This window comes from Mus musculus, chromosome 9 (assembly GCF_000001635.26).
Source record: "Mus musculus strain C57BL/6J chromosome 9, GRCm38.p6 C57BL/6J".
Taxonomy (NCBI): Eukaryota; Metazoa; Chordata; class Mammalia; order Rodentia; family Muridae; genus Mus; species Mus musculus.
This window is the reverse complement of record NC_000075.6, coordinates 41716468-41739650: the sequence shown is the minus strand read 5'-3', so window position 1 is coordinate 41739650 and position 23183 is coordinate 41716468. Positions and strand designations below refer to the sequence as shown.

The 23183-nt window shown below is 42.5% G+C and overlaps 1 long non-coding RNA gene across 7 annotated transcripts in view, besides 1 other annotated feature; it reads left to right on the top strand.

The window, feature by feature from the left end:
* Positions 1690-4673: an enhancer, noted in NCBI's record as "VISTA enhancer mm1608". NCBI's record gives its function as "enhancer in: neural tube[6/6] | hindbrain (rhombencephalon)[6/6] | midbrain (mesencephalon)[6/6] | forebrain[6/6] | facial mesenchyme[6/6]" and the evidence as "EXISTENCE:transgenic organism evidence [ECO:0001131][PMID:17130149]".
* Positions 2202-23183, top strand: part of Gm35835 — an 81949-nt gene continuing 60967 nt past the window's right edge. For 2 of the 7 annotated variants that reach the window (XR_379295.4, XR_870650.2), the window contains exons 1-2: positions 2202-2530; positions 2910-3047. This is a non-coding gene — a long non-coding RNA (predicted gene, 35835). Of the gene's footprint in view, positions 2531-2909; positions 8346-23183 lie in introns of those variants that run through there. The other 5 variants (XR_870648.3, XR_379296.4, XR_870649.3 and 2 more) reach the window with 4 other exon arrangements.

Sequence of the window (23183 nt, the reverse complement as noted above, 5' to 3'; positions counted from 1 at the left end):
GCACTTGATACATGCTCAAGAAAGTCCAGTTATTAGCTAATATTCTCCAAATAAAATCATTTCCATCTACCGTGGTTTTGTACTCTCAATGGCACTTTCTAACTAGCTTTATACTCTGAATGTCTTAAGCCCCAGTTTTACAAAATGCCACCTCTGGGAGTGGATATTTCAAATGCTCAAAGTGTTTTGGAAGAGTGAGTCATTTGGAAGTAGTCCTTGGAACTCTAGTTTCAGTATTTCTGCCACCATCAATATTCATAATTTACGGAGGAGCATAATCATAGACCCCTAGCTCACAGTCTTGCCACAGTAATTTATTGAGTTTCATGGGGTGGGATTGAATGAATCACATATGGAATTTCTAGTATCATACATAGCAGTCTTCAGAAATGTTTTATGAAAACACAACAACAACAAAACAAAACCTTCAACATCATTGAACCTGAAATCAGATAGAGCTGGATCATTCCTGAGCCTCCAAATTGGTGCCTAACAAGGGGGTTTATGTGGCATCTGTATGCTGAGCACTGAGAAATGAGTGTAATTTATGACAAATACATGAGCTCACTCACATAAACACACTGGCATCTAAATCTAGATGCAATCTGTGCGGTTGCTCTATGGCATCATACTTGTAATCTTTTGTAGGGTGAGGAACCTGAGAACTGCTTCTAAGACCAGGGTAGTCTTTTGAGTTTGTCTCTTGAGCCTTCTGTACATCTATTCTGGGAGTGGTCTCATTGTGCCTGAGGACTGAGTCTGTTCTCTGTGCCCACCTGGTGAAAGACTATGTCACTCATTACAGTACTTCTTTCTCTAGAGAAGACCCTGTGAGTTGAGCTTTTGAGGAGAATGGAATGGTCTTATGATTCCATTCATCCATTGCTCTACCTGCTTTCCAAAAGTCCACTGGATCATGCCTTTGTATGTTAAGCATATTTTGAACCGTACCTGCCAACCATTGTGACTCAGTCTCACAGTCTGGCTACCCTTTACAGAGTCTGCTCTGCTACCAGACAGTTTCCTATTCTTGAGTTTTCTACCCTCAAAGCCTGTCTCCCCCAGCCTCAAGTCTAGCCTTTGCCAATCTTTTAGGTTCATGTTGCTTGCTAAGGCTCAGCATGTGACAGACCATGTAGGCCTATTGATCGTCTGTGTTTCCCTATACTGAAGTTCTATTCTGTGTACCAGGAGTGACCAAAGACATCCTGAAGGTCCCACGTTCAAAAAGAATAGAATTATATTCCAGAAGACATCGCCATATGAGGACAACTTATGCTTAGAGAGGGCATAGAAGAATTAAACCTTGACTCCTGTCCTTTGATTTGGTGGGGAGTGGAATTCTCCTGCAAATGGGAAGTAGAGGAATCGAGGCATACTGTGCTATCTCTTGGCTTATGAATGAGTGACCTGGGATAGAAGTGGTCTGGACAGATATATCCTGTTGGTATAGAAGTCCTATGGAAATCAACCAAAAGGGAATGGGCCAGCGAAGGCCAGTACCAGGAGGTATTTGGTGACCAAATTCTCTGTTTTTGAGTGATGGAATCTATGTCTCTTGTTTAGAGTTGTTGAATTTTAGTGATGGTCAATATGGGAGAGAGACGGAATTGCTTTCTAGTTTTTAGAAAAAGGCAGACAGACATGAACGAGCAACTTTGACACAATGGTGGCAAGTACGTGTTTCCAATTACTCACCCTCACCCCCACCTTTGGCCTAGTAAGAGGCCCTTTCACTGAGTCAGAACAAAGGTCAGTCCCCTGACCCATCACTCCAAGGCCTTTTGGTTGACTAGGGCGGGAGGTGGGCGGTGAGGGTGGTGTGTGTGTGTGCCAATTAGGTCCCGTTGTGATAAAGGTGGGAGGGAAGTTTTCTCCCAATTCACTGACCCTTGAAGGAACTTCATCACTTTTGTTTTGAGGCTGTGTGGGGGTTGGATGGAGGCAGGGCACTCTTCCTTCATCTGTCTATAGTCAGCCCTGGAACAGGGACTGTCCTTGTCGTCCTCATATCCTAAGGATAGGTGGTACTTTAATGCCTCCTCTACATAGTTCAATCTGTAATCTCACTAAGTTGACGTTGGGATAGGAAGAAAACAATGGAAACATGTAGACTAGCTACTGGTACAATGTCTGTTTAGTTTTAGAAATCACATCTACATCCGTAAAGCATGGCAGATGTCAGCTCCACTGCCCACCACCCCTTGCCGGCTCCTCCCCTTCTTCTTAATGTGGAACACAATGAACTAATTCCATAAGAAGCAATTCAGAGAAAAGTGAAAATGTAATTTACCGGGGTTCAGCTAGGACGCCCATCTTGTTCTAAATCCAACAAGTTGATCACATGTGAGGGGCCCCAGCGTACCCTAAAATATATCCATTAATTCCCAGAGATTAAAATCCATGTGCTTAAAAACAACCACAACAAAAATACCAGCTGCCTTTTGAAAGCAAGGGCGTTGGGAAATGAATGGAATCTCATGCTCCTGCTCTGTGTTCAAGAGCTTCGATGGCTACTGTGTTACATCAGGTATGTAATGAATGACAATGGGCGAGGAATCTAAATAGAAGAGGGGTGCTTGAGTAACTGTAGTTTTTATGTTCAGGGGAGCCCGAGAGAGAAAAGCCGCATTGTACCTCGGATTAATGGAGCTGCAGGATTGCATTAATGACAGCTTTGCTTTTTAGCAAAAAGGAAGATAGTTAGGGCAGTCAAAGAGAACATGGCTAGAATGTGCTCTGCTAATTGGAAATGTATATTATCTTGAGGCGATGTGTGTGCCGGGGAGGGGGCTCGGGAGGATGTGAGGGGGAGGCACAGTAAGAGGGCTGCCAGAGAGACTGGACCCAGGATGCCCCGGATTGGGTCCTACCAGCAGGGCAGTTAAAGGGTCTTTTCTTGTTGATAGGAATGGCCAGTGCCTGGACCCCACCCTCCCCCACTCCCTTTTAATTCAATGGCTACGTGGGGGCTTCTTTGATGGAGGCTTTGAAGTCGGTGGCTTTGAGATTACTCTTCCTCTGTGACCTTGACCACCAGCCATGAGGTTAGTAGGGAAGGGGAGGGGAGGAGGAAGGCTCTGGAGCTGGAAAAAGAGAAGGAAGGAGAGGGGAGGGACAGCATTTCTGCAGCATTCCAGGACTTTTCTGATCGCTCGGCAAAGCTGAAATATGATTGCAGCCTTTGCGCCGGGAAGGAAAGAAACCATTTAAATGAAAAATTAGCTGCCTTAGCGGGTCAAGCACATAGTTACATTAATGTCGTGTAGAACAATAAATCACCTTCGATCTCCAATTGAAAAAATGCTAATTTAGCTCAGCGATTCACTGATTGTACTTTGCTTCGATAGAAATCTTTTATTTAATGCGAAGCCGTGATTTGACAGCCTCCTCTAATGGTGCTCGCAGCCTCTCAGCATCTCAGTGGAATTCTGATCATGGTTTTAATATTCCGTGCAGCTCTGCCCCCTCTGATTTCACGCTCACACATTAACGAGAGCTGACACTGGAGATTAGACGCAGACAGCTGGAATGCCAGGGCTTTGTTGCGGCATGGACTGCAGCCAACGTCGTTCAACCACAGCCAAGAGGGACCTGGGAAAGTCTTCTTAAGAAGGAGGGAAAGGCAGGGTGCGGGGCTGGAGGGAGGGTGGGAGCGGGGGATGGGAGCCCAAAGAAAGGCAAGGTACTTTCTGAAGGACACAGGATAATGGAGATTTTTCGAGGAGCCCTTTCCTCGTGGAAATTCACATTTGAATCGGTTCTGGTGTGTGTTAGAGGAAGTAGGTCATTACAGGGAAATCCCAGACTGGTTCAGTATTTTTCTTTAAACTCCTCTGAAATTACAATGGAAGGCTGCGAACGATGAATGGAAACGGGCTCCCAGTCTCAGCCAGCCGCTAGTCTGAGAAACAATGGTGATTAGAACAGGACTGCTTACATAAGGAAATGTGTGTTCTCTCTTCGCCTTGAAAAAAAAAATCACTTAGTTCCAGGTGGATAAGTGGGGAACTAGAACTAGATCTATGAGCCCGGGCTGCCTGCACAGACTAGTGACTACTACCTCGACGAGAAAGGAACTCTAGTCGCCTTGATCCGAAGACAGTGTTTCTTGAGACCAGAAATCAAATAAAGATCCACAGTTTCATCTACACTAGCAACCAGGGCTCAGCCAGTGCCTTACTGCAGAGAGGGAAGAGGAGGGCACCGCCCTAGTCTGCGATCCAACTTTCTCCTGGAGAATGACTGAGAATCAAAGTAGCCCTGACTGCACATTAACACCTCGTCAAAAAAAAAAAAAAAAAAAAAAAAAAAAAAAAGGCTTCTGCTCCCGGGGGAAAGCAATTGAGTAGAAATAACAAATGTCTTCCTTGCTAACTGTATCATCATTAATAATAATTGTACTTTGCATTTTTATGGGATCCTAGGATTCTTGAGGTCTTTATAAATATGCATGGGAGAGAGGGTGATGGGGAGGCTGAAGGATGAATAGAGACGGATGTGCCCATTCAGGATGTTAGGGTGGAGTGACTGAGGCCTGCCACCGCTGCAGGGGATTACCTGGGACTAAAGAACAGCCAGCAAGCAAGTCCCAAAGCCTCACACTGCACCTGGGCTGGTGCCTACCAGATAGATAATTCCTCTACTGACACCTATGACTCGCACCCGTGAACCTGGCTTTTGGGTGGGGGAAGGTGGAGGAACTGATCTGCCTTGAGTAACTTTGTCCTATATTTCTGACTGGTACTGTCCTTTGTCCTGGTTGGGTCACTGTCACCAATATAGCTTACAAGCTGTGTTATTGAGCATGGAACTAGACAATATTCTTATTGAAAGGAAATATGAGTTGGGACCTACTATATATATATATGTGTATATATATATATGTGTGTATATATATATATATATATGTATATATATACACACACATATACATCATATGTACATATTTGCATGCCCATATATATATACACACACACACATATATATGTGTGTGTGTGTGTGTGTGTGTGTGTGTGTATGTATAGATTTGATTCCTACAAGCAGCTCATAACTGCCTATAATTACAGCCCTACCCAGAAGATCCAATAGTCCCTGTCCTCAGAGGACACCCCCATGAATGTTCACATACCCACATGTATACACACACACACACACACACACACACACACACACACACACACACCTACACATAATTAAAAAAATGATAGATCTTTTTAAAAACTAGGAGATCATATCACAGTGGTTTAGGGCCTGTAGCTTATACCACAGCACCTAAAGCCAAGTAATTAAGAACAAATCAGATAGACGTGTTCATGAATCTCACTTCTCTTAATATCACTGTGGAGTTAGCAAGGTTCTTAGCTTTTCTAAATTTGTTGTTGTTGTTTGTGAAATACAGATTTTAATAAAATAACCCGTGGCAGAGTACCTGACTGGTAGGAGCCACTCATTAAAGGTCAATTATTACTGCTCATGTTATTTACATGAGGCTCTTAGAAGCACTCAATAGGGACACACACAGGTGAACATTGCCTAACAGACTCCTTAGTGTTCATAGTACCTGCTCATTACTGTTAAGTAGCCTGTGAGAATGAAGCGTTCTAAAGCACGCTATTGTTCTCACTACTATCTTCCTAATAGATTTACACTATACTCAAGATCCTGAAAAAAAAAAACCTCAAAGCATCTTTGAAACTATTCTTTAGAATGATGACTGGGAAGCTGGGGAGATAGCTCCGTTGGTAAGGCCTACCTTGTAAGCAAGAATTCACAAGTTCAATGCCCAGAACCCATATGAGAAAGCCAGGTATGATGGCACACAATTGTAATTCCCACGCTGGGAAGACAGAGATAGGTGAATCCCTGAGAATTGTTAGCTAGCCAGCATCACCTGATAAGGGAACCTCAGGCCAGTAAGAGATCCTATCTCAACAAACAAGGTTTGTAGTGCTTATAAAATGACACTTGAGGTACACACACACACACACACACACACACACACACACCAGTACTCTTGGTACTGTGTCTTAAACATCTTTAATTACATCACATTTCCATCCTTGGAGGATGGATTTCTCAGTGGGAGCTACTAAAAGCTGTCCAGAAGCTATCTATGTCTTATGAATCTGGTGGGCAATCAAATTGGGAGAACGATTTTTCAGAAATACAAATTAGATTTGCTTTTTGTAAACTGAACCTGACCTCAGTTCCAAGAAAGCCTTATTGAGCAAATGTAGCCATTTTAGAATATGCCTATGATTTCCTAAAAAGAGAGTGCATAGAAAGAGCTATCATTCCTGGTACATCTGTAAGGGGGAGACTGGAGCGCATTATTTCATGATCACAGCTTATAAACAGACTTCCAGGAAGGAGCTTATAGTTCCATGCAGCAGAAAAAGACACCTTGAATGCTCTTTATGTTTTATCTTTATGTTTTACTGTGCTAAACACCATGACCCAAAGCAACTTAGGAAAGGAAAGAGTTAATTTTAGCTTATACTTCACAGTCCACAATGGAAGAAAGTCAAGCAGAAAACAGAAAACAAAGATAAAAGCTGTTTATAGGCTTGCTTTTTGTTCCCTGCTCAGTGAACTTTATTAACTAGCATAGACCCACCCACCTAGAGAATGATGCCGCCCATACTGGGCTGGCTCCCTCATAGCAATCATCAATCAAAACAATCTCTCACAGACATTGCCCCCAGGTCAATCTTATTGAGATAGTTCTTCAACTGAAGTTTCCCTTCTCTAGGTGAGTCCAGGCCTTCCAGAGTTGATGAAAACCAACCAGAACAACAAGTTCTTTGCATTTTACTGAAACCTCAAGTTCCGCTGCTCTTGGTTTTGCCCTCTGAGCTTGTGTGCAGCTTTAGTGTAGAGTTCAGTTTGCTCGTTTTTTCAGGATTCATTGTTCATCTTCTGGGTTTCTGATGCTCGCTAAGCCCTCATCAGAAAGGCATACCTATCATAATAGTGAAGAGAAGAAAATGCTATTCTTGAGGGCACATGGGCATGGCCAGATCCTGGAGATGCAATGCAGCATGCTGAAGTGTGTGAACTTGTTCTTCGAACTGAGAGGCAAATGTTGGCCTTTACAGCTAAAGAGAATCATATTTACTTCAGTGTTCCTTTTGGTTCCATCACACCCTCATTCTAAGTTTCTGTGTCTTAAGAATGAATCAAACCTTGTACTCCTTTTATTAACGATAAGCACAACCAAATTGCAAATTATTGTTGGTCCTTATCTGGAGTAAGTCTTTGTCAAGGAGAGAGAAAACCTGTCCTGAATCCCACCCCAGAAAGATCCATAAACTGTAAACTATTGCAGTTTTAAAGAGTTGGGTTTGGCTTGAAGAGTTTTAATTCATAACCCGTATGTAACCCGTATCCCAGGGCTGGGAACTGTGGCAGGCTTCTGAGAGCCCTGGTGGCATCTCCATAGCCATGCTTCTCACAATTCATAAGAAATAGCTTTGACCACAGTTTTTATATAAAAGGAGAATAATTACAGAGCAGAAGAGAGGGACTACTAGAATGCTCACAAGTCTAAAGATGTGGAAGAATGCTTCTGGTGTTCAGGAAGAATTGATCATATTGAGAGCACCATCATGCCCATAGGAGATGTGGAGAGACAGAAAGCCTGAGTGGTTTGAGCAGAGGCAGGAATACTATTGTACCAGACACTACAGTTGAAATGGATTTGTTTGTTCAGCATTAGTATACAGGAAAAAAATTCAGACGTCATTGTGAGTGAGATCAAGTAGAAGCCTATGACTAAGATGGTAGAGCCTATAAACATCCTAAGTATCAATTACCTAATGGCTTCGTGGTTTCTAGACATTCCAAATGATCATGGCATCACATGCCTTAGAAGAGTGAGTCTTTACGTAGGCTTTGCACCATATACACATTTCAGGTACAGTGCAGTCATGACAGTGGCTTGTTGGTTTGCTACCACCTATAGTTATTGGGAAAGAGTTTGGGAGGTTATTTCTGTAGAGTCACCTTTATCAATTCCTCTCCTCATGGCTTTCTAGAGTGAAAGAGAAAGGAAGACCTATGGGGAAATAGGAAATCTCAGAATGCTCCCCCCACTTCCATAGAGTACCATATATGTTAATTTATGATAATGTCATGTATATTGCCTACAGAAAAGAGGCTAGAACTGCTGTGTTGGAAAATGACATTTGATGTAAACACAAGCATATCATGTATAGAATTCAAATGGTGCTTAGTTATCTTAAGATGAGAAGACAACATAATAAGATAGCTTGCTAGTAACTGAGTTTAAGGCTTATGGGTTCTGCTCTGTAATATAAAAGAATAAACTACGTGCAAAGCTACCTCTTTTTTTTTTTTTTGGTCCCACTATTGTTTGTTTCTAGCTACCTTCATCAAGCCCACAGGTTGTCTCATTATTTGGGCTTGTCCCTCAGTTGTTGCTGGAATTATTAGGGGATATAAGGAAAGTGCTGGAGGGGAGGGGAATACCATTCAGTGAACATCTACTGTGCTGGTAGCATGAGGTGTGTGTGTGTGTGTGTGTGTGTGTGTGTGTGTGTGTGTGTGTGTGTACACAGTTACAAATGTCTATAGCACATACTTTAGTCCTTAAAATAATCCTGTGTTTTGTTACTAATTAACAAATGAGGGTTTTGATATAAAAGGAGACTAATTACTCAAATGCCTACTAACTAATAGAGAGATTAAATAATTTGAACCCAGGCTCTCAAGTCTTTTTTTCTTGAGTCTAAACACATGGGGTATGTACTGGCATGGTAGGGTGAATCTGGTCAGTCGGATGTATCCTGTATCAGTCGTAACTGAGGACGGGAATTGGGTAGTAGAAATTTTGAAATCCTGAGACCACCTTGAAGAATTAAAGGTGAGTATAAATCTTTTCAGCCACATCTATGAAATGCATGGATCAAATCATGTGAAATTGCCAACATTTGACATATTTCTATTTATAAAAATGAGAATTCAAATGATTTAAGCTAATGGAAGATGTATGATTGGTCCTGAGGTGCACTCAATATGAGGATTGGAATTAAGATCTGGTGATTAAAATCAAAACAGAGAGGGGTCATTTCCCTCGGCTCCAAAAGCTACACAGTCCACAGTTCTAAGATAACTGAATTGGTAGCCCCGAGCAAAATTTGTTTTATGTGGTACTGGAGATTGAATCCATACCTTCCTGCATACCATGTAGGCATGTTACATCCCCAGGCTTTTAGAACACTTCTCTCTAGAGGAGAAAGAGGAGCTATTTCTAATTCTCTTGAAGTCCCATTGGCACTAGGATGTGAGATACAGGCTTAAACCTTTTTCCTGGTTCTTTCAAGTCATGGAGAAGTCCATAACCCATTGTTATGGACTGAGTTTCACACACACACACACACACACACACACACACACACACACACACACACACACACACACACAGATAAAGACAGAGAGAGAGACAGGAGACAGAGAGAGATGATGGTTATACCTAGTACTAGGCTCTGGATTTATTTATATAATATCATATGTAGAATATGATGATTGCAGATGTATTAGTTAACATAAAGACATACTGGAGAAGGATGGAAATAATATCCAATATGATCAATGCCCTTCAAAAAGAGATGAGAGACAGAGATATCTATGGAAAAGACAGCCAGTCATTTGATGACACAGAGTGATGTACCTGTTAACCAAGGAAAGACAAGAGTGCCAGCCAACCCCAGAAAGTGATGTATCCTTTGGGAACTCCACTGCTTTGAACAGATCGCAAGGTGTGCTTTTAAGAGTCTAGGTAGGTTCACCCTTGAGCTTTGGAGAAAGCAGGGTCCTGCTAACGTCTTGATTACAGGTCTCAGCTGCCATAAAATTCGGGTAGCAAACCTCTTCTGCTTGAAGTTGCTTACTCTGTGACACTCTATCATGGAAAGTTTAGGAAATGGGCCCATCCACCTATAGATTCCCTGCCAACCCCATGTTCTTTTATTAGGAAAATAAAGTCCTCTTGGGAAAAGAAAATAGACATTATACTTCAGAAAGCCTAATTCACTAGGCTCCTTTCCAGAATGTTCTGGAGAGTCTGAAGATTTTCTTTCCAGAACTATGAGTTTAGAGGCTGTGCCTGCAAACACTTTCTCAGCAGGAGTTTTATTGATGGTTACCTGTGTGTTCAGCCTTACTCATATCTATGAACTTTTAACCAAATGGGCTGCCTTTCCTGGAAACAGCATGGCCAGGGAGTGGGTGGGATCCTCTCTAGTAGCCACATCTAACTAATCCAGGAAGCATTCAGCAGTTATATGATCATTAGTCAGACAAAGTCATAAGTTAGCCACAAATACACTCACGCAACATTTACTGAGTATCCGCCCTGTATTATATTAGGGTGAAAAGACTTCCAAGGCCTGATCTTGTTGACTGCTCTGTTGTTAAAATTAACTTATGTTATGTGTAGAGATAGTTTGTCTGTATGTCTGTCTGCACACCATGTATGTGTCTGGTGCTTGAGGAGGTCAGAAGGAGGCATAGTATTCCCTGGGACTGGAGTTAATAATCTCTGTGAGCTGCCGTGTGAGGGCTGGGAATTGAACTCAGGGCCTCTGAAAGAGAATTCAATACTCTTAACAACTGAGCCACCGCACAAGCCCTGTGATGGTTGGATTTAATGTCAACTTGCCCCAAAGTAGGATTTCCGGAGTAGGAAGCTTCAGCTGAAGAACTGTCCTGATCGCCTTCATTGATTTGGGGAGCTCCATTCAGGGAAGACTCTTGGCTGTTTGCTCACTTGGTTTTTCCTCATTCCCCTTGTTGCTGAAGATGTAGACTCCTGTTTTTATCATGGGCTGAAGACCAGTGGCTCTCCAGGAACCCCTGAGGTTTTGGGCACTCTATTTAGATTCCTGAGGCACCCAGTCTTGTAGACTAAGCAACTTCCAAGATGTTGGCTTCTCCAAGTAACACAAGCACCGTGGGACTGCTCCAACTGTTGAGGCACCAAGCCCCAAGGTTCTTAGCCTCTCAGGTATGAAGCAACTGCTGTCTCACCTATGGGTTCTGGTCCTCTAGAAAATCCTGACTGAGATATATGGCTCTCTGGAGTTTAAAGTGACCAAAGTGAAACTAGGGTTTAACTTAAATGTCAAGAGTCACATCACAACTAAGAGGGTAGTTATCAAGCTTGAACCCAGTTCCCTTCCCTTCCCTTCCACCCCTTCCTCCCTCCTTCCCTTCCCTTCCACCCCTTCCTCCCCCTTCCCTTCCCTTCCACCCCTTCCTCCCTCCTTCCCTTCCCTTCCCTTCCACCCCTTCCTCCCTCCTTTCCTTCTTTCCTTTCTTCCCTTTCTCCTCTTCCCCTTATCCTCCCCCTTTCTCTTTCTGAAATAGTCTCTCAGCATAACATAAGCTGATCTTGAACTTGAACTTGCTTCAGTCTCTCAGTGCCAAGATTACAGGCCTGTACAACCATGCCTGGCTTTGGATTTAGTTCTTTTGACACTAAGTTCAGAGGTAAGAAGGTAAAATGGACATCTTTAGCCAGGTGCCACAGCATGGGAAAATGAAATCCCACTAAGCCTAAGAATCAAAGAAGTCATACACAAATACCACACACTGCTGGGCACAATGGGAAAGCTCCGAGCAGGTCTGACTTTGGGGTTCATGGATGATGCGAACAGGATTCTATCATCTACTGGTCTGTGTTTGTGGTTAGGAACTGAGCTGCATTGTCCTCAATGGATATGTGGGTAGAACACTATCTCTGTCGTTGAGCTGATGTAAGAGTTACCTTGCACGTACACGTACACGTACACATGCACATATATAGGAGATGTTAGCTTATCAAAGCAGCTGACCTAGTGTTTTCTGACTTGGTGCTATCTTGGAAGGCTATAGGTTTCTTGCAAACCCTACTACTACTCTGACTAGAATGCAAAAATATGCTGCTACATACTTACATCTTAAAAGCAGCCATTTCATTTTTGAACATTTACTTTATTTTTGGATTTGTGCCTGTGCGTACATGCCTGTGTTTATGCACACTTGTGTGGGGGTGCCCTCAAAGGATAGAAGAGTGTGTTCTATCCTCTGAAGCTTGAGTGGCAAACAGAAACAGTAGTGAGCTGCCCGGAATGGACACTGGGAACTGAACACAGGTCCTCGACACAAGCAGCAGCTGAGCTCTCCCTCCGGCAGCCCCTCCCACTTGATTGTTCAAAATTAACGAACAAAGCATTTTCCAAAGCATCTCAGTATTCATCTACTTAATCATGGGGTGCTGTTTGGTTGCAGCCTATGCCATGCCTGTCTCATCTGACACAATGCACCCAACGATGTTGTCCCCTTCAGGGGAGTGCTGCTGGGATTTCTGGTCCTCAGTATCTTCTCTGATCAAAATCTCTAGGTGGAAGAGGGAGTTAGACCCCATGGAGCTAGAGAACATTGCTGAGAACAAAGTTTGGTGTCATAGCCAGCTTTCTTATTATATGTTTTTCTTTTACCAGCTTGTGTTGTTAATTCAGTTTCTACCCCAGGACATTTGCATAGACCTGTCCTTTACTTAGCTTCACCAGCCACTCTTCATGGAAAAGGACCCTCTGACACCTTATCTAGAATAGCAACTGTCTGTACACTGATCAGTTTTTCCTTCACCCAACAGGCAAATGGACAGAGACCCAGGATTATATCATGGGCTTTTTCATTTGTATGTGAATCATGGGTTTTCTTCATACTCACTTGCCCTTAAACTCTGCGTTATCTGGAGGGTGTGTGTATGAAGACCAAGTCTTTATGTTAGTCTTTGATATATCACCAAACTCCTGGTGGTGCCAGGCCTATAGCTCAGGAGATATTCACTTCTGCTGGAAATGATTCCACCTGGGATGTTGCTAGTGGAGACACACCACAAAGCCTTTGCTAATGGACACCTCCCAGCATCCCTCACTCTGTATTCCTCTCAATCTGCAGCCAGTGCACGGCCCATTCTACTCCTCTTTGCTCTATTTGGTAAAGATTATTTTGTCTGCCTTTATTTCCACCAAGGTCACGGCCCCTTACGTCCCCTGGAGCAGGGACATTTGTTCCTGGCATCTCTTTATGGACATGCACTAATGCCGGACATCTATCTAATCGAGTCTTTAGTCTGATTTTGCTGACTGGCTTAGATTTAAGGTGCTGCTCGATTTCTTGCTAATGGTTATAAATGTGCCAAGGAAGGGAAAGTGAAAAGTCCAGTGTGTAATGAATCAAACGTGACCTGGTCTGAGCTAGAGCCCTTCCAGAGATACACCTGAGACACACCCACCCCATCCCACCATCATTGTCTCTCATTAGAAAGGACTCCAAACCTTGGTAAGCACTTTGAGTTTGTGGGGCTGCATTGACAGCAAGTGCACTTCTTGCCCTGCCCACTTCCAGCAGCCTCAACAGGTTAGGTCAGGTTAGACTGGTCAGGCCATCATCCTCAGTTTGACAACAATACCACTAAGGTTTGGGCATAGCTGTGCATGCCTTTAATTTGAGTACTAGGGAGACAGAGACAGTTGGATCTTGATGACTTCAAAGACAGCTTGGTCTACAGAGTGAGTCCCAGGCCAACTGGTGCTGCTATATCATGATGCCCTGTTTAAGCAGGGTGGGAGAAGAAAGAGAAAGACCATGAAGGGTGAAAGTAGAGGAAAAGGAGGGGTTATTTAATGTAGACACACCAGAAATAAAAAACAATGAAGGGGTTCAGAGACTTTCCAAATCCTTTGGGTCCAGTCATGGGTTAGATTTGAAAAGATGGTGAGATGGGAGATCTTCTGAATCAAGCAGCCCCAGTCAAGGGGAGGGCCTGCACACCATTAACCCATAGGCCCTAATTGTCCTGCAGGATGTCTTCAATTGCTGGAGGACCAGCCCCACCTTCACTGTTAATTATCCTCATCTGGAGAATGGAGGAAGGGCAGAAGGTCTTACGGTGTTCAAGGTGACATAAAGGACAGTAAGTTATATCTGTGCCTTAGGGCCAAGTACAGATACAAAATGAAGGCAGAGGTACCAGGCCTCCATCCTGCCTTAAGAAGCCCTGAGGGCCCAAGTGAAGAGTGGATGCCTCTAGCAAAAGCAACTTCTAAGTGTCCAGTTTCTCCTTCCTGGGCTTCCCACATATAAATAAGCTGTGTGTATAGCATTGCTCTTATCTCTTCGAAAATTAGTGCTCAGAGTATCCCTTACACCAGTGTGTGTAATACATCATGGAAACCGTTGCTCAGTGTTCGCAGAGAGGTGACTCCCTTTAACAACCACCGTCTAGTAGTCAATACAATAGGCGCTTCCTCTCTCATTATGGAAAGTTCTTACTAAAGGGTATTTAGTGTTTCAAACTTTAATAACTACAAACAAATCATTCCACGTGTGTGCAAGACCATTACTTAGTCCTTCCACAGGTGGTATGACAACAACACACACTCCACTGCTTGACAACACGACATGAGCCTGTGGCTTCCTCATCCCACCAGGGTCCAGGATTTGAAGAAGCTAAGGGGCAAACAGATTGTTTTATAGGTTTGACTTGCCTCCCTACCCTTCTGCTCTCCTCCTCCCCCTCCCCCTTGTATGTGTATGGATTATGTGTGTACACTCACATATTTTCCTGTGTGAATGAGGATGCAAATGTACACACATGCCGAGGTCAGAAGGCCAAGCCCGAGTGTCATTCCTCATTGTCCACCTTCAGACAAAGCCTCCTTGTTTTCTGTCATGTACATTAGGCAAGCAAGCTGGCCTCCACATTTCCTGGGAATCTTCCATCTTTATCCCCTACCTCCCCATAAGAGTACCAGGATTACAGATGCTGCCTCTATATAATATATCCAAGTCTTACTTTTATGTGGGTTCTGGGGACTAAAACTCAGTTCCTCACACTTGAGCAACAAGCACGTTTCCCCACTGAGCCATCCCCCCAGTCTGCATTTCTCATATTTATATTTCATGTGCTCTTTCTATATTCTGTGGGTTGTGAGTCCATGAGTTATTCTGCTATTGTTCTGGGTTATTGGCCGTTTGACTGAAAACAAAGACCTTTGCATGTATTAAATGCACCAGCCCTTTGGTCAGTGAAAACGTTTTCCCAGTTTTCATTCATCTTTATGTTTTATTCATATCTAATTTACTGTGCCCAAAATGGAGTTAAATTGGTCACTTTTCCATTGAGGGATGATTTTTAAACTCCAAGGTGTTTCAGCTTTTTCTAGTATTGCAATCTTAAATGATATATTTTTTCCATTACATTTTCTTTAGAATATTTTATTATGAAATATATCACGAAATGGCACTTCGAAGTATATTTTTAAAAAATACATATGTGCCCATCACTTCAACAAAACTTACTGACAAAGTTGATACCTCAACCTGCCTCCTACCACTCTCCTATCACTTCCCCTGTGCTGGTGATTTTCTCATTTATTGTTATGGTGAGTGAGTGTGTGTGTGTGTGTGTGTGTGTGTGTGTGTGTGTGTGTGTGTGTGTGTGTGAGTGTGTGTATGTAGGTGCCAGAAGGCCAGAAGAGGGTGCTGGACTCCCCAAAATGGGAGTGACAGGCTATTGTGAGTTCCCTGGCTGTGCATTCTAGGAACTGCACTTGGTCTTCTGCAAGAGCAGCCAGTGTTCTTAACCATTGAGCCATTTCTTCAGTCCAAGGAGTAGCTCAAAGGAGCAAAGATTTATTTGGGCTCCGAGTTTGAGGAATGTGGTGTGTCATGGAAATTAAGGCAGGGTGGCATGTGGCTGCATGGTGGCAGGTGGCTTCACAGCAGTGAGAACTACATTTGGTTAAACAAGAATCAGAGAAAAGACAGAAAGTAGGACAGCCCTAGCTGTTTATTTGGTGGTGGTGGTGGTGGTGGTGGTGGTGGAAGAGTTGTGGACTTTTATCGAAGGTTATTTGTGTTCTAAGTGAGACATTGAGTGCAATTTTTTTTGTAGTAATTTCCAACCCCAATAAGCCCATATAAAAACACACACACTCCAGTTATATTTATAAGCTATATGCCTAGATTGGGCAGGTCTAGCACTATACTAACTTATTCCCCAGCTATGAGACTCTTTGCTACTTGTGGTTTCTCCTGACCACTCAGTTTTTCTTTCTCTTCCTCCCCTTCTGTTCTCTCTCCCTTCCCTACTCGTTTCTCCCCTCTCTACCTGCCCCGACTTTTAAAGACCTCTCGTCCCAACTTTCCTCTCCACTGCCCAATCACAAGCACCTTTATTGACCAGTTAAAATGGGGAGAAAGTTCACATGAGATCACCTGCGTATGTGATCAACTGCGCATCTTGAGGAAGCAGAATTAACAGCAGAATTCAAACAGCACCAGGACAACCCACAACAGAGTATAAACCTTGAGACATGTTCTCTAATGAGCCACTCCTTCCAGCTTGGCCCCACCTAAGTTCAGCCAAAACCTTAAAGGTTCTATAATTTCCCTAAACAATAACATTAGCTAAGGACCAAGTGCTCAACACAGGAGCCTGTGGAGGCATTGCAGAGTGAAAAGACTTTAAAGACATGGGCACATGTTCTTAAACAAGCCCTGGGATTGTCCTGTTGAGAAGGCTAAGCTGATTCCATGACAGGCTTCAAATTGCCAGTTAAGGAGACTAGGACTAAATCTCTGTTTCCAAGAACTGGGCAAATCCAGGCAAGTCCAGGCCTCAGAAGCTGCCCTGCCACCTGGCCTGAGGCAAGGACAAATGGATCAGCAGCAGTTTCCAGACTCCCTCATCGACTTCCTGAACAGTAGAGAAAGTTTCCCTGACATAGAACTGAAAGCTTTATTTCCCTGACCATTATCCCGGCTCACGCCATACTTGTTTTGAGGGAGATAGGGTCTCAGGAACTAGGCTTAAGAGAGAGCCCTTGCTGTCTAATCCCACTTGGTACTTGGAATACTGAAACTTCCACGATTTGCCAGTCTGGCTGGGTGCAAAAGAGAATCCTGTTCAGTCTGATTCACTTGATGAATAGTGACTTTGAGCGTCCTTCATTTTTATATTTTTCCTTCTGTGTTGGGGATTGAGTTCAGGGCTACATGCATGCAAGCTAAGCATTCTCCCTTTGACCTATAGATCCAACCTGAATATCATTACCAAGGTGTGCTCAGGATCGAGGTTTCTCTTTTTTTTATTTAAATGAATCAGCTATGCAACTAGGAAGATGGCCGTGCAGTTAAAAGCATGTGCCGCTCTCCCAGAAGACTTGTGTTTAGTTCTTAGCACCAGAATCAGGCAGCTCACAACTGCCTATAACTCCAGCTACAGGAGATCTATCTGATGCCTTCTTCTGGCCTCATAGGCATTTGTGCTCGTACGGCATACACACACACACACACATACACACACACACACACACACACACATGAATACAAATGAATCATAAAAACAAAAAAACTTAAAAGAACAAGTTGATCTCTTTTGTCTATTTGGAATCCTTTAAGTTTTTTCTTATATTTTAAATGGAACTTGACTAGGGACACTCTTAATGTTGTTTTCTTGTGTATGAGCTATAGACAGTATTTCAGGGTGATGTGTGAGAGGGGCCTATAATGTTCTTGTATTCTTTACTACTTGAAGTGGCAATCAGATCTTCTCTTGTTTTGGATTGGTCTGAGTGTGTCACTTCTAATGCAACAATGGTGGCATGCTTTTTCATCAGTTAGGTCACAGAGCAGGTGTGGCTTCCTGGAAGTTTGCACTTCACTTTGAGTGACGTGTCCTGGGGTAAGCCAGCTGCTATGTTGCAAGAGCATTCAGACTGCCCTGGAGCGAGGCTCATGTGGTCAGGAACTGGGGCCAACAGCAAGGAAGAAATTGAGACTTCCTGCTGACAGCCACATGAATGTGATGTCTTAGATGTGAATCCCTGGACACCTGTCACCCTTCAGGTGACAGTGGCTGCAGTCAACAGCTGAGAGACAGCTGCATGGAGGACTCTGAGCAAGAACCACCCCGCCAGTCTGCTCGTGACATCCCAGGAGACCTGTGTGGGATAATAAACATTTTTCTGTTCTAAGTTTCATAGTATATTTCTCTCACTATAATATAATTTCACAAATGAGGTCACTCGTAGATAACTTTGTTTCCTGTAGTCTAAAGGCTTAGAATTGCAAGACAAAGATCTTGAGTCTGAGATTACACCTTCTGGTCCACAAACAGTGCCTTCCAACCGTGTCCTCTCATGGTGTTAGGGCCAGGAAGATCCTGAACCTCTGTTTAGAGGGACACTAACTCTATTCTTGAAACCTCTCTCATGGTGATCTACTCAGCCCACTTCTAAACACATTGGAATTGCACGTCAACAAACAAATTGTAGACGGAACACATTCAGTCTAAAACAACCGCTAAATGTTGAGTTAGCGAAGGCTGTGGGTTAAGAATCTTAAGTGCCTCTGCAAAACACATGAAACTCAAGAAGAATGAAGACCAAAGTGTGGACACTTTGCCCCTTCTTAGAAATGGGAACAAAACACCCATGGAAGGAGTTACAGAGACAAAGTTTGGAGCTGAGACGAAAGGATGGTCCATCTAGAGACTGCCATACCCGGGGATCCATCCCATAATCAGCCTCCAAACGCTGACAGCATTGCACACACTAGCTAGATTTTGCTGAAAGGACCCTGATATAGCTGTCTCTTGTGAGGCTATGCCGGGGCCTAGCAAACACAGAAGTGAATGCTCACAGTCAGCTATTGGATGGATCACAGGGCCCCCAGTGGAGGAGCTAGAGAAAGTACCCAAGGAGCTAAAGGGGTCTGCAACCCTATAGGTGGAACAACAATATGAACTAAGCAGTACCTCCTGGAGCTCGTGTCTCTAGCTTCATATGTATCAGAAGATGGCCTAGTGGGCCATCAGTGGAAAGAGAGGCCCATTGGTCGTGCAAACTTTATATGCCTCAGTACAGGGGAACGCCAGGGCCAAGAAGTGGGAGTGGGTGGGTAGGGGAGGGGGGAGGGTATGGGGGACTTTTGGGATAGCATTGGAAATGTAAATGAAGAAAATACCTAATTAAAATAAAATAAAATAAAAAATTTAAAAAAAAGAAACTTAAGTGTCACCAGCCTCTCAAAGGAGAAGGGGAGGGAGGATGGGGCGAGGCACTGTAAGAGGGGAGGAGCAGGAGTCGGGGCAGCAATTGGGACGTAAAGAGAATAAATAAATCGATAGATAGATAGATAGATAGATAGATAGATAGATAAGAATCTATAGCAGTAGTTAATATCATTTTGAGACAATTTGTCAAGTGGTATCCAATAGTTAATACATATAACTTATTTCATTGTATTGTTGGTTTTCCTATTTTGCCACTGACCTTATTGCTAAGGATTTCAATATTTTCTATATATACAATAAACCTGGTATTAGCCAAAACTCATCCTATTTTTTAACAACTAACCTGACAGTAGTTTGAGACTAAATTCCATAATTATTTATTTTGCTGTTTATTTTTCGTGTTTCCATGAGCCGCTAAAAAATTATGGGGAGCTTTGTCAATGTCTTTTGGGATCCTTCAGAGAAACTTGGCTAGTTTCTTTTCTTGCCTTAAACTTAAGAGTCTCGTTCTGCCTAGCCAGTTGAATGCTGAGATTACAGATGGATGCATGCACAGATGGCTGTTGTTTTATATTCTTGCTGAGTTCTACTTTTGCTCTGATGTTTGCAACAATGGAATTCAAGCGCTATTGTTTATAAAATCTAGGCTAAGTCTGAAGCGTTCATACCCTTTTCTATGTGACACCTTTTATAATCAATGTTAAACTTGTACCATAACAGAAATGAAATGTTTCTTGTTTGTTCCCCATGCATCAAAACAAAATAAATCAAGATGGGCAAATAGTGAATATTTTAGATTTTGTGGGTTACAGGGTTATGGATCCAGTGACCCAGCTCAGCTATTATAGCGGGACAGTGGCTGTAAATAACATACAAATAAACAGTCTAGTTATGCTGCAATAGAATTTTATTAATGAAGAGGAGAGAAGGGTTGGGTTTGGCCCATGGAATATTGTTTGTGGAGCTTTAAAATAAATCAGCTTTCAGAAACTTTAAGTTGCACATAGGCTCCTGGGAGTCTTAGACCCAGGTCTCCTTCAGTTGGTTTGAAGAAAGCCTCTGCATTTCTCACCAGCTCCTGGCTGCTGACTGGCTGCTGATCTCCAAGCACTCTGCCAGTGTTGGAGTTGAGATGACTTGAAATCTGCGCCTCCTTTCCTTTCTCCACCTCCTTCTTCTCTTCTCATTGGTTAAACTCATTTTTGAACAAGGGAAGGTATAGTTCTTTTAAGTTCTGAATTTCTTTGGGGGTGTCTGTTCTTTAAACTTTTGATCTGTTTCAAGATTGGTTTTCGGAAGCCACAGTTTCCTAGAAAACTTCATATTTCTGTGCAAAGTGTTACACAGAGTAATTATTACAGATTCCTTTCCATTTCCTGTTGTTATTTTTCTGTTCTTACTTCTCATGTTATATGTTTCTGCTGCAATTTGCTAACTTTTATCTTTATCCTACTTTATTTTTTTTTAAAAAGGTCCATTGCTTGAGAATATTCTTTGATTATATCCTGTGAGTGTGTGTGTGTGTTTTTAATTGTTTCTGCTTTGACCTTTATTCTCTCTTCCTTTAGGTCACATGATCATCCAGGGTCTAAGACTGCTGTAAGACCCTGGATTTTCCACTGAATCGTGCCTTTATCGTAGTGCATAGAACCTGTTATTAATTATGATTGCTGTTTTCTACAGAGGCGTCTTTGGCAAAAGGATTATGTAAGAGTTTCTACTTCTATTTATGACAGTTTAGTTTTGAATTTAGGTTCAGTTTTACTGCGGGTTTATCTGAGAATGTCATCTACAAAAACCTTCTCTTGATTCAACCCCCTACTAATGGTTTTCTTCTGATCTTTGACAGTTTGACGTCATGAATTGGCAAATGATGGTATTTGGTACCCAGAGTCACAGGTGTTCTCCCCTGTGGGTTTTAGCTTCCATTGTTTTGATGTTCCCTCTTTGACTTGTTTAAAGCTTTTTGGGTCAGTCTCTGACCACTTTCCCTCTATCCCTCTTTTTCAGCTTGTTGTATCTGTGTCAGTTATTGATGATGCCTTTCTTTAAACCCGAGGCAGTCTGCCACCTGGCAGAGTGAGTGAAGGTCATCCTCTTTGACAGACATTTGCTAACTTAGCTTTCATTATGACAGAGCATCTCTCAAGTGTCTCTTTCCTATTTCAACACTCCAACCGTCTCAGATGCCTCAAGCAATAGACAATAGAGCTCTCCCTGTCTCACTTTCCCTTTTAATCTTACCTCAGAGTTGGTTCTCAACTCAAACCTTACCTCGTCTCTATATCTTAACAGTTTTCTGGTCAGTGTCTGGCCTATTAAGCTGATCTTGAGTAGATAAAAAGTCCAACACAATTGAGATCCCCCTTGACTTATCTCTATACCAGTGTTAGAACAGTGCACTTTGTCTGGGTAGGATGACGTCTGTGTAGTACAGCCTAGCTCTCCATCACCTATGCATGTGAATATGTTGTTCCTACCATCAACTCTTTGGACCCCCAGCTGGGCAGTCAAGTCAACAGTCCCAAGATTTTGGTCATTACTTCCACTTTTTGTATCTGTTACTGGAGTCCATTCTTCAGGAAAGCAGCAGTCTATGTGGACAAGCTGAGAGCAATGTCTATGTGACTCTTCATAGTTTATTCTGGAGGTCAGGTTTTTTTTTGTTTTGTTTTTTATCAAAGCACATGCTCTTTTGATGATTGTTTCCTGTGGTTCTCTATAAAGTTGTCCTACCACAGTGAACTCTTCCCATGAGATCTGTAAGAGACTGTTGCAATGAATCTTAATAAAAGGCCTTCATGGACCAGCAAGATGGCTCAGCAGGCAACAATACTTGTTCCTGAGCCTGATGGCCCAGGTTTGATTGCAGGAAACCACGTGGTAGAAGGAAAAAATGTATTGCCAAAAGTTGTTCTCTGACCTACATATATACACACATGCAGTAAATATATACCTATACTCATAATCATATACAGGAACATACACATGCACACAAATTGATGATGGTGGTGATGGTGGTGAATCAACTTGAAGACTCAAAGAATGGAAAATTCTCTCTTCAAAATAATATTACAATATTACAACAGTGGAACAATTCTTAAATTACTATGTATAACCTGCATATATATATATGTGTGTGTGTGTGTGTGTGTGTGTGTGTGTGTGTGTGTGTGTCAGTTAGCCCACTTTGCAATCTTAGGTAAATTATGTCATTACTATTTTCATCACAATAGCTTTGAAAGTTAGAAAACTTCAACTCAAAGAAGTTGAATGAAAAACAAAGTGATGTAAGTTATAAGTACGAAAGAACCACAGGTCTGTCTAACTCAAAAATCACACCATTGTCAATGGTGCTTGCTGATTGGCTTTCCCCCAAAGTTAAAAAAAAAGTATATTTAACTGATTAATAATCTTATGCTGGAATGGATTCCATACCATAATCATAGTAAAGGCTTACTCACTAGAGAATGTTCTATGAACAAGAGTAACACCAGAAACTCACCAGTCATAGGGCACGGCTTCTAGATAACTTTCCAAGTTTCTTTCTTAAATTTTTTTGATGTCTGCAGATGAATAAATGTTCACTTGTTCATGCTTAGGGCAGCTTGTAGGCTTAACATTCTTTAATCTATAGTATTTTCTTCTATGTTAGGTGTTGAAATTCTCCCAAAGGCTTGTGTGTTAGAGGCTTGTTCCCCACGATAGCATACTAGAAAAAGGAGGAAAACTCTTAAGGGAGGTCTTTAGGTCATTGCGTGTGTTCCAAAAGGTGGTTGTCGGATCCCAGAGCCTGCCTTTATAGTGATGAGGTACTAACACCAACTCCCCTAAGAGATGGTGACTTGGTTAGAATAAACCAGACTAGTTGCTATAACAAATACACCCCAGTCCCTAGTGATTTCAACCATAAACAGTTGTTTTGCCTGTGTTAATTCACATTAGCTGCGGTTGCTCTGGCATATTTCCAGTTATTCATTGTGAGGCTTAGACTTCTTTTCTTTATGGCTCTACCCTTACCGGGTCCTGGAGTCTTCTTCAATTAGTATTGTCATTCATCAGAAAAAAAGTGATGATATGAAAGACTTTC